This window comes from Spea bombifrons, chromosome 12 (genome assembly GCF_027358695.1).
Source record: "Spea bombifrons isolate aSpeBom1 chromosome 12, aSpeBom1.2.pri, whole genome shotgun sequence".
Taxonomy (NCBI): Eukaryota; Metazoa; Chordata; class Amphibia; order Anura; family Pelobatidae; genus Spea; species Spea bombifrons.
This window is the reverse complement of record NC_071098.1, coordinates 12,423,406-12,446,094: the sequence shown is the minus strand read 5'-3', so window position 1 is coordinate 12,446,094 and position 22,689 is coordinate 12,423,406. Positions and strand designations below refer to the sequence as shown.

General features: G+C 38.4%; 1 pseudogene; it reads left to right on the top strand.

Moving 5' to 3' along the window:
* The first annotated feature begins 17,784 nt into the window (after positions 1–17,784).
* On the top strand, positions 17,785–20,563 carry LOC128470556 (regulation of nuclear pre-mRNA domain-containing protein 1A-like; annotated as a pseudogene).
* Positions 20,564–22,689: the final 2,126 nt, after the last annotated feature.

The window sequence follows — 22,689 nt, the reverse complement described above, 5'->3', positions numbered from 1 at the left end:
TTTGTTTTTTAAATAGTTGTACATTTGTAAACACGTTATTGAACATTTACAGTAAAATTGCAACATTTTTGTTTCCTGACCTTGTTTTTATAATAACTTTACATGAAAACCTTGATAAAGCTAGCCTGTTTCATAAATGTCAAAACAATTGTCAAAACAATCACCCATATATGATTTAAACTCAGAAAAAATAATTTCAGTATGTAACATGTTTTTAACCAGTACCATACCTAATGAATACTGTCCTCTACCGATTCTCTTTGCTTTAGCACCTTCCATGGTCTCATCCTTACTTTTGCGTGCAGAATTTAACAGGTGTTTATTCAATTCAGTCCAAAACAATTTGAAGAGTAGGTTAGAAAAAAAAATTTTTAGGAACAAAATTAATATGCAAAATGTGCCATTTATTTTACTGTGTGAAAAAACTCCTTTAACTAAAACTCCTTTAACTAAAGGAATACTTCACTTGCTAATGCTATCTTTGACGTGTGTTTTGCGTTCATGTTTTTAAAAATACCGTATTTGCTCAAATATAAGACAAGGTTTTTTTCAGAGAAAATGCTCTGAAAAATAACCATCGTCTTATATTCGAGGTCATCGTCTAATCAGACCTCAAACAGAGGTTTGACTACAAGACTAAGATCCAGATCCCCGCAGCGCTGCAGGGGACCTGGATCCTCCTCTATGGCAGCCGGTGGGCGTCTGCAATCTCCACTTCTGCCGGGGCTTCTATGACTGAGCACTGGCATCGCAGACCTCCACCGGCTGCCCCACTACACACCAAGGAATCTGGAGCACGAGGAGAAGTCTAAAGAAGTGCTGGTAAGTCGGGGTAGGGTAAGAGTGGCATATGGGGGAGTTTCAAGGGCTTTCTGGAGGCAGAGTAGCATATAGGGGTTAAAAAGAAAATGAATATCAGGGAGGCCGAGTAGAAAATAGAGGGTTAATGGAATATCAGGGAGGCAGAATGGCATATAAGGGGTTAAAAGGAATATCAAGGAAGGCAGAGTGGCGCATAGGGGGTTAAAATGAATATCAGGGAGGCAGAGTGGTATATAGGGGTATAAAAGGCATATCTGGGGGGCAGAGTGGCATATAGGATTGTTAAAAGGCATATCTTGGGGCACAGTGGCAAATAGGGGGTTAAAAGGCATATCAGGGAGGCAGAGTGGCATATAGGAGATAAATACAAAAAGTGCATTTTTCTCAATCATAGTTTTTATTAAATGTTTACTAGTAAAACTTTTTTCTTATAGGGTAGTCTTATATTCAGGCTTTTCCTTTTTTTCCGTAAATCAATATTTAAATTTTGGGGGGTCGTCCACTCTCCTCCCACTTCTAGCTACACTGTCAACACATGTATCCTGATTTGGGCACCTGAGATGTTGAGGGGTATGCACTCATTGAGGGGTTTTCACTGTCACCCATTCACTGTTGTAACTTGTAACTCATTACATCAGAGGGTATCTGAATTTTTTTTTCACCTTTGTGGAAAACACTTATTGCTATTAATATATCTAGAAAATGTCCGTGTAAATGAATTAAGTTTCCCTGCAATGTAGATACCGGTAGCTATCTGTTTTTCCATCAAGACCAACATGCCACTTCTCTCCCCCTACCCACCCATTAAAGGCTGTTTGAGACCTGCCTGCCCTTTCATTAAGATACTCTCCCAGAAGATGATAGAGAAAAGACTTGTGCATTTGGATTCCTATATGCCGTATTGGTCTGAATATAAGGGTTTAGGGCAGGGATGCGCTGTTCGTGTCGTCCAACGCCTGGGACATGCAGTTCCGGAGCCGGGCGCATGTTTTTTTTATTTAGCCATGCTGCGGGTAAGCAGCAGGGTTAGGATCCACATCCCTGCAGGGCTGCAGGGGACCTGGATCCTACTCTCCGGCAGCCATGGACGTCTGCGCGATGCGCTTAGACAACCTCCGCTTCCCGCACTTCTGCCAGGGCTTCTATGGTGGAGCACCGGTGTGACATAACCTTCCAGTGCTCCACCATAGAAGCCTGGCGGAAGTGTCGGCAGAGGGGGTTAAGAGGCATACCATGGGGCACAGTGGCATATAGGGGGTTTAAGGCATTTATGCGGCAGAGTGACAAGCCTGGGGGCATATGTGGATAACTGGGGGGGGGCAGGTTGGAAAATAAAAGGAATTAAAAACAAAATATTTTTCCTAATCATAGTTTTTATTAAAAACAATAGTTTACATAGTTTACATGAATTAACATTTACTGGTACACTCAGCTAGCATATACGTTATGGTGGCTGGAGTGTCACTTTAAGGGTATCAGAAATACTTTGTAAACCTTTGCTTTTTCTTACTGCTGGAATTTAAAAATTAAATAAATATGCCTTGGTCTCATTACAACAGAGGAAGCAAATTTATCATACACCATTTTTACAAATAGCAGACGGTGCTGTTATGCCGCTGAGCGGAGATCGCTAACCCCTTCTACGCACCGCTTGCAACAGATGGAGACATTTAAACCCTTGGGATTCTATCATCATCATTATTGGTCGACACACTATATGTACAAATATAATTAAGCCTCTTTGTTGTTTTTACTTTAAGTATGACTTGAAACAAAAAGTTTTAAAACTGGGAAGCCTACAAACAAAATAAGTCATTTAAGTACACAACATGGGTGAACGTCATTTTAATGCTTGTCTCAGAGGATTGTAATGTAAAGGGATGTTGTTAATCTCTGTGGTTTGTTTTCGGATCTCACTATTTTAATGAGTGGCTTTTATTTCTGCAGTGTTTTCTCATTATGATCATATCATCAGAAAACCTGTTTATTCACAGATAAAACTCAATGAAAATGTTTAGGAATTAGGACCACATATGTTTACAGTGAACGGTCATTGGATGTTTGTCTCTACCATGTAGTATTGAATTATACTTTCGGTTGCCACTTAAAAAATGGATAAGATAAACACCAGGGCTTTAAATAATGAGCAGAAATAGATATGTCTCTTAAAACACAACAATTTGACCCTGGGAGGTTAGATCATCATTATGACACAACAGGATCATTACAACAAAACAACACGGATTAATGTAATATAAATCAGTTGATATACTACGTTGGTGTCACGGTAGTGTATACTGTATGTAGAATATTTGCTCTTACAATGTATAAATTTGCACCTCTAAACAATAATTTTATTTCCAGACGATTTACAGTGTAGCTGTAGAATAAAACACTTTTGCAATAAATGGTACTTACGGCTAATACTGTGTTTACAATATATCTGTTAGATATTATAATATCATATCCATCCCAACACACACACTTATCTTTTTTTTATTTTTTTTACTCGTATCAGTTTAGGAAATGTGACTAACGTTAGTTGTTTTTATCTTTATGTGCATTCTGAATTTGAAGGCAAGGAATTTTTTTATTTTTTTTTAACTAGAAGACTGCTGTAAAATTATCTTCTGAAATATTTCAATAGTTTTGTCATTGCATTATCCATTATCAGTTTAGCAAATAATCAGTACTTGTGTGGTCATCAAGGTGTGAGTGAGCTAGAGAACATCTCGGATAAATACTTTCTGGGTAATTCACGGGTGCCCCCAGCAGCTCAAAGCCAGCGGAGTCTTTTTAAAATGCATAATGTGTTGTAACATGTTGCTCAAGGAAACTAGTGGTTCCTTGGGAACTTCATGCTGCCTTTGTGTTTGTAGTATCAATTGAAACCTCAAAAGGGATTAAACTCGTGGCAGGTCACAGGAGAGGTGTTTCGCATATAAGGAATACACCAAACCCTTTTAGTCATCTCTCATGAGATTTTTTTTTAATCTGCTAAACTCAAGGATTGGTGAATACTGTCTGGGGAGAATTGGGTTTCTTTGAGTGAATGTGAAACTTTATTTTCACGGCACTGTTGGCTTTCTCCACCAAGTAAGGATTATGAATGCCTATGTAAGGAAATATATGAAGGCAAGTGGCATGTTTGGTTTCAAAATGGCCGATTTACTTGCAACCTATTTTTTCTGTTGGCATACTCATAATTTGCGTGATTTACAACAAGCTTCTATTTGCTAGTACAAGAAACCCTGGAGACTTTTAAGTAAAAACCAAGATTTTCCAAGCTGTGGAAATTACAATCAGAGTAACCAGAAATTGTTCTTATTTATGATATACATCCCTTTATTGTGTATTTATCAGCGTGTGCTGGTGCCTTATAAGCTGGTGATTCTTGCCGCATGAGCCATATCTTTTGGTAAATCTCCAGGGAATTGGCAGATGTGTGATCTTTTTTTTTCATGCCTGATTTGCAGATCTTCACAAAAGTCTTTAGCTGCCAGGCCAAATAAATCTATAAATTTATCAAGCTGAGCGTTCCTATTTCAAAGTGACCAACCTTGTGACCACCTATCAACTTGTGTTTCAAATGTCAGAGTAGGGGTGGCATATGAAAACGTGGACATCTTTGTCACTATATCTGCGGCTTTATCCCATATGGACAATGACAGTAATGTAGTTGGCAACATTTTCTGTATTTTTAGTCTGAATTACCTCTTCCAAAATGCAAAGAATGATAAAATTTCCTTCCGCTGCTGGCCCTCTGTCATCTAGCTTGTCCTTCAGCTCCTCTATCTCATGTCCAGTTGTCAATCAGCCATGTTATTGTGCGCGGTTAGCTTCCTTGTACAAGCTCTTGTATTTTGCGCGTAATGGAGGTTGATGTCTCTTTGATGCCTCTTGTTATGGCCGTTCTTATTTCTATAAGCATTGATTGTAATTGCTTGGAGGTTAATGGCTTATTGTTGGTTTCTTGCAGGGATTTGTTATGTTCCGCAGCAGACCTACAGTATGCTTTTTTTTCTTTAGTTTCGGCTCCAAGAATCTCTTTGGTCATTTCTGCAAATGTCTTGGAGTATTTGGGACCAGAGTGCCAGTTGGACTATGTAAAAAATGAACTTATTTGGCGCTTGTTTGCGGATAACTCTTTTTAGGTAGCCGTCTTTGACCACTCGCTAGCCATGTCTCCATTAAAGGTAAATTTAATGCTTTTAGTTCTGCTAAAAGATTTGATGACGGTTCCTTTGAATGCTAACTTGATTCATAAGAAACAAGTAACTATCGTTATCAATGTAAATCTCATTCTGGGATCTAAAACAATAATTTCATATGTAAATATGGTTATCCTTTTTAAAATGTTAAAGCAGTTAAGAACTAGTGGAAAATAACAAGGAATAACAAGGCAGCTAGTGAAAATAAAATAACAAAGATAAGTAAAAGCTCTAGTTTTAAATAGTTTTGTTACTTTGTTGGTGATTTGGCCAGATGGCCTCGTAAATTATAGTATAATGTGCTTTTATAATACTGCAGAGGGATCACCAGGCTTCAGGTTATTTTAAGATGAATTATAAAGTGAAGGTTGGCTCTTATCCTAGTTACACATGGGGGTGGCAGAACATTTTGTTCAACGTAACACCTTTTACAGTGCCGAGGGCTTTTCAAACTCCCAGAAACAAATTATTTAACAAATGTATTTTTTTGCGCAGTAACTACTACTCCCATTATGTGGTGTCTGAATAATGGATGCCATTTCAAAGTGCCATAGTAAGGTTACACCAAAATATAATTCATTCAATCCTCCACCAGCAAAAAGCCGCTATGATTTATTGTGTAAATTAGCTTTTTTTCGTCCATAAAGTGACAATGCGTTTTCCATTTTAAGTAACGGTCCCGTCCATAAATTAAGGGATCCCCTTACCTTGCTCTTCTTCATGCTGATGAAGCCCAACCTGCCCCTGAAAAAAACAATATATAACGTGTGTGTGTGCACTAAATAGGAGAAAATTACCCCTAAACGCGAGCACCGCAAAAGTGTTAAAACAGCCTTGGTCACAAAGGGTCCAAACAATAAAAAACAGCCTGGTCCTTAATGGGTTAATCTTGTTAGCATCTAGTTTTCTCATCACAGAGGCAAAGATAAACATTCCATATTCACTGTAGGGGAAATAGGAACCCCCATATTGCAAAGTATAAACCACAGAATGAATGTGCAGTCACTTTCAGGTAACTCTTTACATTGTCAGTTCAGAATACTGTGAAATCCTTTCTGTACGGTAACGGCTTTTATAAGTATGGTGGTAGCTGCGTTGGAGATGATATGGCTGAGTTATTCCATGTTATGTTAAACAAGTGTTTTGTGTATGTTTTATAGTCATGATTTTTTCTGCTATGAGAGTTTACTTTGATGCGCTTGAGTTGATGCTGACTTGACCATCTCATTAATGCTACACATTGATATCTTTTTACATGCAGCATCCTTTTTTTCCCCTGTTGCAAAAAAACCCCTTACTTTACTAGGATGTTAATCCTTGAGTGCTCTTCATCTCTTTTTGTTGTATATTTGTGTCTTGATTGGTATCGTCATGGGAAATTTGTAAGCACCATTAATAAAAATTGCCAAGGGAAACCCCACGCAGATTATCCAGTGATATCGGCATTCAATGTCGTCACATGATTTTGTTTTTGTTTTCATATATCTTCCTGTTAACTTACTTCTAATAAATAGGACATGTTTTAACAATCCACGATCACATGAAGATCCCTTCATCATTCATGCTTGTTCTGGCGGTGATGGGATCCAAGCCACAAGTGGAGATAGGGTTTGACTTGGGTTACTACTCCTAATACTTTCATGTTTAGTTGGTGTTAAATGCTGTGTTTTTCCAGGGGGGCCAGATCTTATCATATCCCTTTATGTTCCTAGGTAATCTAAAAAAATGTTTCTCCATTTCACATTGATAGTTAATTTGATTTAAGATATGTCTCCAGGTCAGGGGCTCCAATTTCGTGCCATACATATCCTGGCTGCTGCCAATATATGTATGGCTAAATTGAGATTTGAACTGTTTTCAAGAGGAATATCTATGGAACAGAAACGATTGTAGGGTCAAAGTCCAGTCCTTAAATAATTTCTCTTTTTTTCAGTATGAGGAGCTTTCCACAGGTCCACCATATATAAGACATGGTTCCCAACTCTTTCCCACATCTCTAGCACTTGTTAGAGATATGTAGGGTTGCTGGGACATAATACCAACAATGGAATAATTTAAAATATTGTGAAGGTTAATACAATGTACCGTTTTCCTTACTTTTTTATGTCTCTATTTGGAATTAGAAAATCATAACGTATATAGTTATATATAGTTTGTATATACAGAAGTTTAACAAGAATATCTTGAGGCTAAGATCAAGAAAGACTTCTAGAAGGGTTATAAGAGGAAGCAAAAGCTGTCATAAGGAAATACATCAGAGAAGCAATACAAATCAAGAAGTAGCAGTTGGAAGAAATGTCAGCAGTGACTTCGGAAGGACTACACAGCTAAGCCAGTTTTTTATGGAATATCAGAGGGACGTTATTGTCAGATGGTCTACCTCTGTGTCTTCTGTAGCTACATTCCTTATTACTGAAATAACGAATTTATTGCTAGAGTTTAGACCCTACACTAGTAAGTTTAGACCTACAATAGGTACATGAATAGTTTTTCCATTTGTGAGATAACTGTATTTGAGCAGCTGGACGAACGTTGCATTTTAACAAACAAAAGAGACATTAGGTAACAAATTTCCTTATTTGATCACATGCAATTCTATAAGACAATCCCCCAATGCATAGCTCAAATATAAATTGTCTGCAAATCTCCTTATCATGGCTCCAATTACTTGAGTCAAAGTATAAAGGATTGTAATTTTATAAAATCATTTTGCCGTTTCCTTCAGGCTGTATTACAATTGCTAGATGTTCTAAAAGAAAAAATATAGCTTGAAATGCAACTATTGTGGAGCTAAGGTTATCTGTGATATGCTTCTATACAGGGTTTATTATTTAGAATAGATTCAGAATATTTTCTGTGACTCTATGCTATATCTTTGTATTATGCCTTCACTCTCTTGTTACGTTAAATTTCTCCATTTTGTCCGACGAGGTTATAAAAATACCCAAAAAATGAAAGTCAAGTGAAATAATGGTAAGAAAGTAAATCAAGTAATAAAGCTGGATTAAAATTATTTATTTTTCTAAACTATTCTGCTGTTGTCATAAAGGATATTTAGAGATGAACCTATAAATCAGTGCATCAGATATAATGGCATTAATCCTTGGTTAATCCTTTAATTTTGTGTTTGTTTAATTCAATATATTTGGGAGTGGATGAAATGTGTGCTTTACAATGTTATTGTAACGGTATGCTGTCAAACCTCTCTGTAATTACTGATCCTCTATACAATTCTTTTTTTGTAAGTTAAAGGGAACAATGTTAACCACGAGACAGCAGAAAGGTAGCTTCTTCAAAACTACAGCTCTCATAATCTAAACATATATTTGCCTGGAAAGAGAATTTGTGGTTTAACAATAACCGTGGATCTATTGGCTACTTCTGCCTAGATAAAGAGAATTGGGACAAATGGTTCATAAGAGCCTGCCACTATACTTGTGCACATAGACCAAAAATGATTCGGACAAAGCCTTAGTTTTGGCCCATTTCTTTTGTTTCCTGTCCTTTACAGAGGGTTTTTTTTTATTCGGAAAGGAAATTCGGTGTCACTCTCTCCCAAAGTCTGCCTACCTTCTCCCACAACTGCGTCTCCTTATCTGCAACTCCGCTTTTTCTTTTCTGCTTCTTCTGCTGTACTCATCTGTCTGCATTACTTTCTTCTCTTCTAAACACTTCCGCAACAGAATGGGGACAACCTATTGCCTGTGAGGTTCGTCTTACCAGGAGGAATCCGATATGCAGGACTGGAACACACTTGCTCAAAAACAGAACACACACAAGGAGCCTGGTGAGGGTAACAGGGCACTTGGTAGTGTAACTGTAAGCACGAGTGGTCAGAGGGAAGCCGTTTAGCAGACCAGGGTCGGGACGCCAGAGATACACAGGAACCGTTCAGATAGCCGGGGTCAGGAAGCCAGAGGTACACGTAGTCGGTTTGGATAGCCAGGGTCAGGATGCCAGAGGAACACAACGTAGCAGGGAGAGCCAGAGTCAGGAAACCAGAGAAGCACGGGAAGCCGTTAAGCGGACCAGGGTCGGATACCGGGAGAACGAGAATTAGGTATAAATATACAATACAGGAGGAGCTCACGATATACGGAGAGAATCAGTATAACTGAGCACCGAGGACACTGTGTGAGAGGTTTAAATAGCCCGGGGGGGCGTTCCCCGACGTCCGGGACGTGATCGCGTCCTACGTCGCCATATCGACGCAGCGGAATCCAGCCGGCGGTCAGCTTCATAAATATTCATGAAGCGTCCGCGTGTGCGAGCGGCTGCTTCATATTCTAGTGTGCGGTGCCGGCGTTTCTGCCGGGAGAGAGAAGAGGACGGCCGGGAGCTGTTCAAGGTAGGTGCCTTACATCGCCATTGCTCCAATTGACAAAAAAGAAGACAGAGAAGGAAAAAGAGACATGGAAGCAGTTGTCTGAAACACAAAAAAAATAATAATAATTAGGCCCCAAATCTTCAAATCAAATCTTCGAAGTTCCTTATCGTCTCCTTATCTGTTGTAATAAAATTTTTTTAGTGCATTTATTTTACCATAAACATAATAGAGAGCAAAAAGGACTCTGTTGTCGTCTGCCAGTTTTCCCCGGACTCTGTTGTCGTCTGCCAGTTTTCCCCTGGACTCTGTTGTCGTCTGCCAGTTTCCCTGAGACTTCCGTCCCTGCTTGTCGATGGCTGTAAGAAGAAGGCCAAAGCAGCAGCAGACTACCTTTTACAAGCATGCACTCCTAAACCTGTCTGCTCAACTCCAAGTTCTGAGCCAAACAGCTTGAACCCTGTATCTGCAGTCTTGACATGCTTCTTTCTTTAATCCAATAAAAAACATGCAGAGCTGAGGTTCTTTTGCTCCTTCAAGTGTGCCGATTTCTCTAACCCAAGAAAGCCATGTCAAAAGAGGGTAGAGAAACAAGGTGGTGGACCCTGAGAATACTTTCTCTGTTGTTGTGACTTCGGCGTTGATGCATAACTGTTGCACGAGGCAGGATTAAACATAAGAAAAATAACACAGGGCACTTATAGAAACATAGAAACATAGAAAGTGACGGCAGATAAGAGCCAGAAGGCCCATCCAGTCTGCCCAACCTCTGAGTACTCTCCTTTAGTACTTGCCCTTATCCTATATCTAGCTTGGCATTATGCCTATCCCATGCTTGCTTAAATGACCTCACTGTATTAACATCTACCACTTCCACTGGGAGGCTATTCCATGCGTCCACTACCCTTTCCGTAAAGTAATATTTTCTGATGTTACCATTAAACCTTTGCCCCTCTAGTTTATGCTTGTGTCCTCTTGTTGCGGTTTTATTTCTTCTTTTAAATAAACTTTCTTCCTTTACTTTGTTGATTCCCTTTAAGTATTTAAATGTTTCTATCATATCCCCCCTGTCCCGTCTTTTTTCCAGGCTATATAGGTTAAGATCCTTTAACCTGTCCTGGTAAGGTTTATTTTGTAATCCATAAACCATTTTAGTAGCCCTCCTCTGCACTTTCTCCAACATATCTATATCCTTCTGGAGATATGGTCTCCAGTACTGTACACAATACTCCAAGTGAGGTCTCACCAGTGATCTGTACAGCGGCATGAGCACTTCCCTCTTCCTACTGCTAATACCTCTCGCTATACAACCAAGCATTCTGCTAGCATTACCTGCTGCTCTACTGCATTGTCTACCTACCTTTAAATCCTCAGAAATAATTACCCCTAAATCCCTTTCCTCACACGTTGAGGTTAGGACAGTACCAAATAGTCTATACTCTGCCCTTGGGTTTTTATGCCCCAGGTGCATTACTTTGCATTTATCCACGTTAAATGCCAATTGCCACAGCTCTGACCATTTTTCCAGCTTACCTAGATCGTTTGCCATTTGGCTTCTTCCTCCAGGAACATCAACCCTGTTGCAAATTTTTGTGTCGTCGGCAAATAAACATACCTTTCCATCAACACCATCTGCAATATCACTAATGAAAATATTAAAGAGAATGGGTCCAAGTACAGATCCCTGAGGTATCCCACTGGTAACAAGACCTTGTTCTGAATATACGCCATTGACTACAACCCTCTGTTTTCTGTCACTCAGCCACTCCTTAATCCATTCAACAACATTGGGATCTAAACCCAGAGATTGCAGTTTATTTATAAGTCTCCTATGTGGGACAGAGTCAAAGGCCTTACTGAAATCCAGATACGCAATGTCTACTGCACCACCTTGATCAATTACTTTAGTCACCCAATCAAAAAAATCAATAAGATTTGTTTGGCAAGATCTTCCTGAGGAAAACCCATGTTGTTTTTGATCTTGAAAGCCATGTGACTTCAGATGTTCAACAATCCTTTCCTTTAACATTGTTTCCATTAATTTTCCCACTACAGATGTAAGACTAACTGGCCTGTAGTTGCCCGACTCCTCCCTACTGCCTTTTTTGTGTATAGGCACAACATTCGCTACTTTCCAATCCCCAGGGACAACTCCCGTTACCAATGATTCGTTAAATATATCAGTTAACGGTTTTGCTAGTACACCCCCAAGCTCTTTTAATAACTTGGGGTGTATCCCATCAGGCCCCATCGACTTATTTGTCTTTACCTTAGACAACTGAAGTAAAACCTCCGCCTCGATAAACTCACATATTTCAAATGATTCAGTCTTTTTTCCCAACTGAGGTCCCATTCCATCATTCTCATCTGTAAAAACTGAACAGAAATATTCATTGAGACAGTCAGCTAAACCTTTATCCTCTTCTACATATATGCCTTTTGTTTTTAGTCTAACTAATCCTTGTTTAACTTTCCTTTTCTCATTTATATATCTAAAAAATGTTTTATCTCCATTTTTTACTGATAGGGCAATTCGCTCTTCTGCCTGTGATTTGGCAGTTTTTATAACTTTCTTTGCCTCTTTCTGCCTAATTTTATAGATCTGTCTATCTTCCTCACTTTGGGTATTTTTGTATCTACTAAAGGCTAACTTCTTGTCTTTCACGATTTTGGCCACTTCTGCAGAGTACCACAGCGGTTTCCTTAATTTTTTACTCTTACTGACCAACCTACTACAATTTTCTGTTATCTTCAATAAAACAGCTTTTACAAAATCCCATTTCTCCTGAACACCATTTAAATTGCCCCAGTCTGATAATGACTCCTCTATACATTTTCTCATTTTAGAAAAGTCAGCTTTTCTAAAATCTAAAACTTTTGTTTTTGTGTGGTGTGACTCAGTCACTGTTTGTATATTAAACCACACAGACTGATGATCACTAGATCCCAAACTTTCACCTACAGAAATATCTGTTAACAAATCTCCATTTGTGAACACTAAATCCAATGTGGCCTCCTTACGAGTTGGTTCCTCAACCACCTGTTTTAAAGATAATCCCAATAAGGAGTTTAGAATATCCGCACTCCTGGTACAACCAGCTACTTTCGTTTTCCAGTTCACATCAGGGAGATTAAAGTCACCCATGATTATAACATCCCCCTTCACTGTCATTGTAGCTATTTCCTCCACTAGTAGATTATCGAGTTCTTCTACTTGTCCTGGGGGTCTATAAATCACACCTATGCGAGTTACTTTACTTTTGCCAAATTGTACTGTAACCCAAACCGACTCTAAGTTCTCTTCACCAACTTGTATTAAGTTAGATTTTATGTTATTTTTCACATATAGGGCCACCCCTCCCCCTTTCCTGCCCTTTCTATCTTTTCTATATAAAGAGTACCCCGGTATTGATATGTCCCAGTCATTTTTCTCATTATACCATGTCTCAGTAACAGCCACTATATCAACATTCTCAGTTGCCACAACTGTTACAAGTTCATGGATCTTATTCCCTAAACTGCGAGCATTTGTAGACATGACCTTCAGCTTGTCATTTAACACCGATGCTGCAATCACTTTCTGTCCTTGCTTTGGGGGGCAAAACATATGCTTCTCCCTATTATCTTTATAGACCAAGCCCCCAGATCCACCCACCTGGTTACTAAGTAAATCGCCTTCCCTTTCTATACTGTCTAACCCGGTATTTATTCCCTCCCCCCCCATTCCTAGTTTAAAATCTCCTCCAACCGTCTAACCATTCTCTCCCCAAGCACATTGGACCCTCTTGCATTTAGGTGCAATCCATCACGACTATAGAGATTGTACCCCAAAGCAAAATCAGCCCAGTGCTCTAAGAACCCAAAGCCCTCCTTCTTACACCAAGACTTCAGCCATGCATTTAGCTGCCTAATCTCCCGCTGCCTTTCTGGTGTAGCACATGGCACAGGTAGTATCTCTGAGAATACTACCTTGGAGGTCCTTTTCTTAATCTTACTACCCAAGTCCCTAAAATTATCTTTTAGGACACTCCATCTTCCTCTTACTATGTCATTGGTGCCAATGTGCACCAAGACAGCTGGATCCTCACCAGCCCCTCCCAATAATCTATCCACTCTGTCCGCAACATGCCGAACCCGGGCACCCGGGAGACAGCAAACCATTCGGTTGCTGCGATCAGAGCTACAGATTACCCTGTCTGTTTTCCTGATTATTGAATCCCCTACCACCACAACCTGCCTGGGCTTTCCTTCCTTTCGGATCCCCTGCACATTGGATGAGCTGCTCTCCCGGCTGTTAGGGAGAACAGCTTTTTCCGCAAAGCCTACCTCTGAGTCTGCCTCCCCAACATGCTCACTTAAAAGGGCAAATTTGTTGGGAGGGAGAGACTCTGGGCTGGCTTGCCTCTTCCTCTTCCCTTCCCCACTGCAACCACGTCTTACTGTCACCCAGCTATGTGCCTGACTCCCTTCTGACTGATCTCCTCCCTCATTGCTAGGGGCCCCATCTAAACTTTGCTCAGTGAGCAACAGACTCCTCTCAAGGTTGTCAATCTCTCTCAGTGTTTCAATGTGCCTCTTAAGAGCACCAACCTCAGCTTCCAGAGAGACCAATTGATCACACTTACCACAGCGATATGGACCCAGGAACTGCTGTTCCAAGCATGCATACATATGGCATGATGTGCACTGAGTGAAATCTCCAAGCTTGCTCATTCTTTATAAAGGGACGCGAGTATAGAATTTAAACAGTTGCTTTATGTCACTTACCCTCCTTGCTCTTGCACTCTTGTGTTGCACTAACTGCTGTGGTGCACAAACTGGTCACTTACAGAAAGCAAGTCACTTAGAAAATGCAAGCCCCTTACAGTGAGCAACCACTTCCTTATATACAGAGCAACACAGTTAATTGATTATAAACCCCACCCTTAACTAATTACACTATAGAAAATGGGAGAAAAAAAAAAAACCAAACAGTTAATGCAAAACACACAGTTTTTTTTTTGTTTTTTTTGTTTTTTTACCACAAACCCTTCAACCCTCTTGTTGCTGGTTGAGATACAAACCCACTGTTGGTATACTTATAATACCACTTCTCTGCCGCTGCTGTGGTGCACAAACTGGTCACTTACAGAAAGCAAGTCACTTAGAAAATGCAAGGTATTATATACTTATAATACCACTTCTCTGCCGCTGCTGTGGTGCACAAACTGGTCACTTACAGAAAGCTTACAGAAAGCACTTACAGAAAGCAAGACTTATTCGTCTAAAGGGTCGTATCAGAGGATGTGTTGGGTCGGAGTAAGATTCCACCTATATCAATAATATATATATATTTTTTTCTCATATTTAACACCGGTATTTGAGATGGGCCCCCTCTAAATGTTTTCCTGGATACACCTAATAAATCTGGACATGGTTACATATACCATAATTATTTTCTTCTCATTGAGCTCACTGTTGGATCTTTAGAATCACAGAAGCAGCTTTTAGGCATAACTGAGCAGATTCTTTCTACAAAAGAAACGTCTTTTATCTGCTAAAGTTTATCTCAGCTGATATTTCCCACTCCCCTCTGTTTTCATTGAGCTGATTCAGAATACTTATACTTTCTGCATAATTTAACACATGGGTTCACAACATAAGACCTCATTTTCCCATCTGTACAGGATTTCGCATAGCTCCACATGTACACAGCTGGCTGTATCATTAGCACAGGTGTAACTGTCAAATTCACTGTGACATTGATTGATCCGTCAGGACCCGTGTGAGGCTGTGCTATAACGCTGTTTATTTAGTAGTGGGAAATGCATATAAACAATAAACATACTTAATATGCTCTCCAAACAAGAATCAAGAAAATGCACCTAATAAGTGGGTATCAGTGATCTTAAAAAATGAACTGAAGATCACTACTACTGAAATCTACTGAAACAGCTCTAACAAAAGTCTCCAATGACTCTGCCAAAGGAAAAGGTCACTTCTTCATTCTGATAGTCCCGGATCTCTCCACTACTTTTGATACTACTGATTACCACCGTCTTCTTGACTCACTTTCTTCTACCAACGATGCAGCTCTCTGGCAAGAACTCGTCGCCTCTTCTATTTTCGGTTGGTGTCCCCCAGGGATCAGTCCTTGGCCGTCTGCTGTTCTCTCTATATGCTGGATCTCTTGACAAACTAATCAACTCATTTGGCTTCTATATTCAGATGATAGCCAAATCTACCTGTCTTCTCCTGATCTCTCTCCGTCTCTCGTGTCCTGTATAACCAACTGCTTGTCTGCTATTTCATCATTGATGTTGCAACGCTACCTGAAACGTAATCTTTCTAAAACTGAACTCATTATCTTCCCTCCTTCCATCTCCACTCCACTCTACTACCTGAAAACCCACTTCTTCAGAGAAGCCGCATCATCTTAGCTGCTAGAACTTCGCTGTCACTGATATAACACCGACACCACCTCTCACCTCTCACCTCTCTCTATTCCTTATGTTTGTCACCCCATTCCCTCAAGATTGTAAGCTTGCGAGCCGGGCTCTCTCCACCTAATGCATCACTTTGTCTTAGTCTGTCAATTCTAGTCTTGTCACATCGCTTGAATACATGTATTGTATGAAGCGCTGCGTAAACTGTTGTTGCTATATAAATTAAAGATAATAATAATAAAATTATACTTCTCTTTTGCACTTTTTTGAATCCCTTATGTATTTAAGTTTTAGTTTTTTTTTTATCTTATCCTATTTTCTTTTCTCTATGCTATGCATATTGAGATCCTGTAGTCACTTGCATTCATGGATTATATTTTTTGTTGGTTAATCTCTGCAGAATACAAAATAGTATAACCCAAATCCTATATTTTAAGACTAAAAGGTTAGAAGAGAGAGTGGGAAAAATATTTAAATACTTAAATTTAATCTCCTGTACTTTGTTACGTGTCTTTATTTCAAAGGGGGAGAAATAAGAACGAAAAGGAACAGCCTCTGAGCAGAAATGGTAGAGGCCAATATAGAGAATTGATTAAGAGTTTTTATAATGGGTAGACTGGATGGGCCCAATGGTTTATATCTGCCATCGTTTTTTTCCCCTACATATAATGTGAATTTTAAAATAATAATATTAACATAAAGTAAGGCCAAGGACCAGGTAAAGTGTGAAGTTTTACAACAGAAAGTATCATGGATAGAGTAGATGGAGTGTAAGACAAAATAAATGTTTGTACATTTGCTTATAAAGAGAATTTTATTTTTTAAATCTTTTTATCCAATTAACTTTGTTGTTCAATTTTTTTCTGGTACCGTTCTGTTTTAGGAAATGTAACATGTTAATGAAGTCTTAACTTCCTAGGCTTAATTCCAAAAGAAACTAAATTGAATCAGGCAATTTAACACAGATTAAAAGCCATTATAGATCCAGGAATTGCCGTTTTGGTGTAACTACTTGGCCTGATGTTTGGTTCATTTAGTAACTGGGATGTTATCGGTTCATTCTGGCTGTAGTGTTGTTACATTATAAATTGGAGGTTGAGTTATTTAAAGGTTTTACACACCGTTACGTAGAGAAATAAGATGGCTTTAATTTTTACAACTCATATCACACTGGAGATGGGAACAATTATTCTTTTGGCTGTGGATGGAGCACTAAAACTCTAAGCAGGTTTAGCTGTTTTAAAAGATGGATAGTTTCTATTGTTCTGATGTAGCTGCTGAGGGATCCAAAAGTAACCACTCTCTTTTCTGTCCATTTGCTTTTTTCTTCCCCAACTGCTTTTATCTTCTGTTCTTTTACTCTTTCCTTCCTTACTTATTTTCTCTGTTTCTGAACTCCTCCTTTATGTATGGTCTTATTACAGAACAAACAAACACAAGCCATTGATGGTATAACAAATGTATTAATAAACTAATATCCTATATATGAAAACTTTGACAGTGACGGTTTCCTTTAACTCAGAAGTTTGAGACAGCGGTAATGTGGTCTTCCTCCTTAGCTCTTCCTCAACTTCATAATATGTAATTATTGTCGTATGGTTTGGCTCATTGATTCAGCATGGGTTAACATATTGTGTTTTGTGGTTGAACTGGTGTGAAGGGGACAAAATCCTTCCCTTGGTCAGCTGTTGAAAATGTACCAACATCTTTTTGAATCGGTCACCTCGATTTGGTAGAATGTCCCTCTGCCAACACTGTATTTACTATTGAGTGTCTTCACGATGTCTCACATATTACCATGCTAAGAAAATGCCATCAATAATACAGCTAGATCGGAACATTATTATGAAGCATCATACAATATGTGTTAGGAAACGGAATGCAATGAACAAAATGATGAGCATAGTTGTTAATTGGATTAGTCAGATGTTATTTATTTCCGTTGAAGTTCTAAGCGAATGATAAAAATATATGTGCCGTTAAAACCGATAGATGAAGCAGCATGGATGAAGCCAAGAGAGTAAAGGTAAATATTTTCATTAAAATATGGACCCTCAAACTCATTATCCTTATAACCAAAACTAATTCTGTGTGTCTTATGGATAAGGGAATATTGGCCTAATGCTATTTAAACAGGAACTTAAAAACACAAACTATTAGGATAACTGACAATTAGTGTTGGCAACTGCAAATTTACATATAATTTCTATAATGTATTCTTTCTATAATTACAACGAAACGTCTTTTTGGTTATTTACAGGGAGAACAAAGATCAGATAAATGCATTCGAAAACTGAAATCTGGAATAATGGATCAATACTGCAGCCGTTTAGCAAGAAAATGCAGTGTGGATTTCTTGAAGCTGATAAAGCACTTCAGGACCAATGATCACGGGTACGAATAATAAGATTACATTTATAGACACTGCCACATTAAATATGATTATATGCCTGATCACGTCTTATGAAAGGCTTCAGTATGATGTGAGGATGCAGATACACCTTCCATAAGCCCACACACTTAATTTGGCAAGGGATATCATTAGTAATGTGCTTAAAAGTGGGAATTCAAGAAAAGTGAAATGGTATTTGATAAAAGTATATTTATAATGAGGGCATATTACGCTAACATAAATGTTAAGAGTATGGAAGATATTTGCATGTCATATTTTAAAGCCTGACATTTAATCTATGTGACCCACTAAGTTGTTTTAAAATAGAAGGAAGATATGAATATCTCTTTCCATCCAAGAGAAGGAAATAGGATGTAGCAGACAAACCCTTGAGCCTTCTGCCGGTCATCCCTTACTGAGACTATTGTTTAATGATTGTCAAATGAGGTTGAGGTAACCTGTCCATCCTTTTTGAGAATGAAAAAATCCCTGATCAGTCTGTTACTGAACCCCTTAAGGACAACGGGTTGTGTATCTGTTGTCATCTTCTAGATGAACTCTTGTTCTTGGTACCTAAAGGGGGGGGTTCGCCCCGAGTGCCACTCATCAGGAGGGTGCTGCGACGGCCGCCTAAGGCCTACCACGTTTGAGTGATAGGGGTTATGCTGCACTACCATTAATGTCTGGCTCCATATATAGTAATGGGAGTTATGCCGTACCATATCTGTTCAGTAAATGTTATTTATTTCAACGTAATTTATTTATACATTAATAATTCATTTTTTTCAGATTTCTAGTTTTTTCCAGTTGGCATACAGTTTACAAATTTGTGAAATATATTCTTGCCAACATATTTTTTTTTGGGGGGGTGTGCCACATACAGGATCCGCCCCAGGTGCCAAATTCTGTAGGTACGCCCTTGACTTTATATCATCTCTGCACATATTTATAAAGTGTTATAATATCCCATCTAAGATGCCATTTTTCTAGCATTCATAGATGAGCCTTTTTTTAGTCTCTCTTCATAACTATCTGTCTTAATTCTCCAGCAGAGAAGTAACACCAAGGTTAGACTGTATTACCCTACCTAAGTTTGAGTCATCAGCAGACACTGACACATGAGTCTCAATTCAATAAAGGAGATCATTAATAAACAAATGACAAAGGAGAGGACCCAGGACAGCATCTTATGTACTACACTTAAGTTGGTCTTGTCTTATATTCAGTTAAACTCTACAACTTCTGCCGGATGGATGCGATATGTTTTGTGAATGCACTTCTACCAATGGCTTCACATCATTATCTACCAAAGTGGTTTTGATAACAAAACCAACATACATTTCTGTCCAAATTGTTCTCTGCGTGCCAAAAGCTTCAATTTTGTCAGCTTATTGGATGTTATCATGGGTTGACTTTAATACTGTATTTTCTTTTGCTAGAAATCAGGTCCAACTTTATTGAGTATTGATCGGTTTACACTTCTGAGTCCAAAGATGGTCATGATGCAATCATTTTAACAATCCGCTGCAATGAAACCTTTAATGCTCATTCTTCCTCTCCTTACGAATCACCTTTAAATTAACTTCAGGAAAAACCAGTACAAGCATACAGTAGGAAACAGTGATAAAATAAGTTATTGCGGCCTGGCTTTAACAGCACCGTAAATCTTCTTAACTTCTTTTTAGGTTTAACATTAGTTCTGTTACAAATAAAGTGCTACACAAACCATAACAACATATATAAACTTTAGTTGTCACATGTTCCCATACTCCATCAATAGTTCCCACTGGTTTTTTGTACTCTTAATACTTACAGGGATCTTTCACTTATCCCAAATCATGCATTTTACATTTACTTGGAAGAGCTGAAGATGATCCTCTATGGAGAGAAGAAGCCTAAGAAGCGTAGGTTCAGTGAGGTGAAACAAGATCATGATGATACTTCAGCAAGTCGTCCACCAAAGGCACCTCTACAATCCAAAGATCTTGTTTGTGTGATACGTGAAACTGAAAACACAGCTTCCGGTGATGCATCTGTGCACCAGATGACGGACTCCTTACCTGCAGAGATAAACATTATGTCTTATCTGGGAAGGATTGGTGATAAAGAATCTGGCCATCAGCTTTCCAAACTTTTATTTAATGCCTGCATGCTGCTAGCAGATGGAGCTGGAAGATTGGCAGCAGAAACGGATGATCGGAAGGACCTGATTCAAATGCTGTCCAACTATCTGCAGCGTCAGGAAGAAGAGATTGAAGAGAAGGAACACCAGCTTGAAATGTATAAAGAAAAGTTAGAGAGAGCAAAAGAGCTTCAGAATGAACTGTGTTCACGCTTCAAATAACAACCTGATCTTTCCCATCCCCGGAATCTTACAGATGTGCTCTAGATCTGCACTTTGACAACTGAATAAGAGCCACATCAAGTGTCTGATGGAGATGGAGTTATATCTTTGATTTTCCCAAATGTTATGTATTGTTGCCATAACCCCAACCATTGCATCAAAATAAATCACTTTTTGATGTTTGAATATCGTATTCTCATTATTTTGAAGGCCTGAAACTTTTATGAGGGTATAAAACCAGTTCAATATACTGCTGATGTGAGGATAACAAATTTGGGGCAAGAAAAGGTAACCATAAACTCAAATTGTGAATACTTGGGAGCCATGAGAAATATCCCTATAATGTTCTGTATATAAGGTCTTGTTGTCTACAGCTTTTTATCTGCAACAAAATAAATTTTAACATTCTGAGTTAGAATTAGAATCAAGTAGTAATTTATAGAGTTTTCTTTCCAGGATGCTATTATGTGTCCTTTGAATATTTCATGGCGTTTCCTTCAAGAAGGAATAAAATATGGATATGGGTGAGAACAATCAGCGTAATTATTGGATACACAAATAATTCATCCACCACAGATACCGTGCCTATAAATAAATAAATTACATTTAAAACAAAGCATAGAATGATATAATATTTGGGATCTAATTCACAGAGTTGACAGGAGTGTTAGGAAGAGAGCTGTAGATTATTGCAGGTACCTTTTCTTTTGTGATATGGAGGTTTTTCCCTAAAAAGGGAACTCTATTCTCAGCTAGAAAGCATTAATAATAACACATATAAATGTAGATCGTTGGGCATATTATATACATTGGGAATTTAAAGTGTCGAGTTAATATACTAAATATTAAATTGCTAGCCAGTGCAACTTACTCAAAGGCTTGTACTAACATATTACATCTCCTTCAAGAAAATGGATGAATGGGTATAAAAAAAAAAACAAACATACAACAATCACTAATATAAATAAAAATACAGTTTAATACTTTACACAAGCTGTGATCTTATATTTTTTAAATAAGTTATTATTAGGGTTGGTAATAGAACAGTACCTGTTCCCATGGTATCCCAAAAAAGAGGGTTTCTAATGTGTATAGTTTACTTATTTTATTTGTTAACATGATTACATTGTTTGGGAAAGCTACCAATTCACTAAAACAATCTTATGAACTATTGCAATATAATTTTTTTACTGGTCTGTCAGCTAATCACATGTGCTGAATACTATTAGAAATGTGAATATTTTATTATACCGACGCTAACAATTAAAAGTACTTTTTCATTTTATACAGCAATCACAAACCAATCTATCACCATTTATTGGCTGTAACTTTATTTGGTAATGTCTGGTTTTTGCTCAGTGAGAAAATATCAAACTATTTTCACATATGCCTGAGAAAAATATGAAAATAAATGTTCTTCTTTTTTGGAAAATTAAACCTATTCTCTTCAAAGTGCATTGGTGTTTAATAAAACACATTGTTGTGTTTCTATGTATGCATGTATGTATTAATGTATGTGTGTGTATATAATATATATATATACACACACATACACTACACAGACAAATGTATTAGGGCACCTGGCCATTACACCAAAACGGACTTTAATTCTAAATACATAGACATTAATATGTAGTTGGATCCCCCTTTGCAGCTATAACAGCTTCCACTCTTCTGGGAAGGCTTTCCACAAGACTTTGAAGTGTTGTGTGCGGGCCAGTTAAGTTCATCCACACCAAACTCATCCAACCATTTCTTTATGAGCATCCCAGTCATTCTAGAATAGAAAAGGGCCATCACCAAACTGTTCCCAGAAAGTTAGAAGCATAACATTGTCCAAAATGCCTTGGTATGCCCCAATCAGCATACTAAGATAACGGTTAATGGATAATGCTATGCTTCCAACATTTTAAGATATGATTTGACAAGTTTGGTGTGGAAGAACCCCAGTGGTCTGCACTAAGCCCCAACCTTAACCTCACTGAACACATTTGGAATGAATCAGAATGCTGACTGTGAGCAAGGTCTTCTCTTCCAACATCAGTAATTTCACAAATGCTCTTTTTGCTGGGTACACATTTCCATATACTTCAAAATCTTGTTGAAAGCCTTCCCAGCAGGGAAGATGCAAAGGGGCAGATCAACTCCATATTAATTGCTCATAGCTTTGG